We start from the raw sequence: 1,717 nt of genomic DNA on the forward strand, positions 1-1,717 counted from the left end.
TTTTCAAAATAAATTTTTAAAATTTATATCCAAGAGCTCTAAATCAACTGCAAATAACTCCTGAAGCATTTCCTGCATGAGTGCAAGGGAATTTATGAAAGGAACAAAATGAGGTGCTCTGTATCTTTCTTAGGTACAAAGAAAGCATGGAGAACCAGACTGGATGACTTAGCGACAAAATATTAGGTGAGGTGGTACAGCCTGTAGTAAGCAATAACAGCAGAGGAGAGAACTGGCTCTGGACTAGATGGGAATGGCTCCTGGAGGGGGTTGGGGATATGAACTAGGACTTGAAGGATGAGAACAGAATGGGGAGATGAGAGAGAAGAACATCACAGAGCTCTTATTCAGGTGTAAAAGTAGCCCAGTTTGAGTGTAGCAGGGCTCCAAGAGGTGGGGTCAAGTAGCCAGGACAGCCTTGGACTGTGGGAGTCCTTCACATCTGGCAGAAATGTTTTAATCAGTGAATCTCAATCCTTGCTGCACGTGAAAATCAAAGGGAGCACTGTTAAAGTCACACAGGATGAACTATTTTAGAATCTGAGATGACCTAGTCATCAGGAATTTATAAAACTCCACACTGATTTCATTGCATAGCCAGTACTTGAGAACCACTGCTAGAAGAGCTTCTGTAAGTTCTGGTGGAAAGCATCGTTCAAAAGTTACGACGTGGTTAACATTGCACTTTGTGACTACACACAACACTTCCTCTTCCTTCCAGTGGACTTGAAGCCAAATTTAAAACTTTGCTTAAAGGGCTGTGTAGCATCATGTCACATTAACTGCATTGATTCTAGATGGCCTTTATAGCTGGGTTTTTATGAAGCCCCTGACTTAGCACTCCAGAGGTAACAGGATCTTAAAGGTCACAGATGATTTCAAATAGATTTTCTGGCCTCTAGAATAAATCACTAAACAGTGAATCAGCACATTCATAATATATACACATATGTATCCCCCAGTAAGAAAAATCCCCCAGTAAAGCATTATGTATGCAGAAGGTTAACTGACCTGTGTTTCTTTGCAAGGTTTGAAGGAGAAATTCTGCAGGACTCTGACAACAGCAAGTTTCATGTTCATGAGAGCGAACCTCATGCCAATGCAGTTTCGGGGTCCAGTTCCAAAGGGCAGGTATATGTAAGGATTTATGCTGTCCTTGTTCTGCTTACTGAACCTGGTTTCACAACATAAATGAAAACAAGTTAATAAAACATAAGCACCACAAGNCCCTGGGCTGGGGATCCTGGTGTGGGGCTGGGACCCCTCGTTCCTATAGGGGGGAACCTCCACAGCTGAGATATTCCTCTCAATTTTTAATGGTCACATGTGTGTGGGACCAACCCATTCAATGTCTCTGCTCCTCCTACCAGTCTCAAGGTAGCTGCATCTGTATGCCCATAGTTGTAGGCTTTGGTTCAGCTAGACTTCAGGCGATTCTCAATGATGGTTATTCTGTAGTTTAGTTGTAATTGATGTGGTCCTGAGAGGAGGTGAGCACAGCATTTACCTACTTCACCATTTTGACCAGGAATCTTGCCATTTGAATCTTAATAATGCCATTAGTATGTTTGACTAAACCTGAGGATTGAAGGTGGTAAGCACCATGAAAATGCTGTAAGACTGGCTAAACAGCAACAGAGTTGTTGAAGCACCTGACCAGTAAAATGGGTTCCTCAATCACTTAGGAGTTTGAGAGGAGCTCCCCAGGTAGGAATAA

At 42.5% G+C, this 1,717-nt stretch overlaps 1 long non-coding RNA gene across 1 annotated transcript in view; it reads right to left on the reverse strand.

The window, feature by feature from the left end:
* Positions 1 to 1,194, reverse strand: part of LOC109377140 (uncharacterized) — a 5,694-nt gene extending 4,500 nt beyond the window's left edge. Inside the window, exon 1 of the long non-coding RNA XR_002122827.1 lies at positions 1,012 to 1,194. This is a non-coding gene — a long non-coding RNA (uncharacterized LOC109377140). The remainder of the gene's footprint in view (positions 1 to 1,011) is intronic.
* Positions 1,195 to 1,717: the final 523 nt, after the last annotated feature.

Source organism: Hipposideros armiger, unplaced genomic scaffold (genome assembly GCF_001890085.2).
Source record: "Hipposideros armiger isolate ML-2016 unplaced genomic scaffold, ASM189008v1 scaffold_1302, whole genome shotgun sequence".
NCBI lineage: Eukaryota > Metazoa > Chordata > Mammalia > Chiroptera > Hipposideridae > Hipposideros > Hipposideros armiger.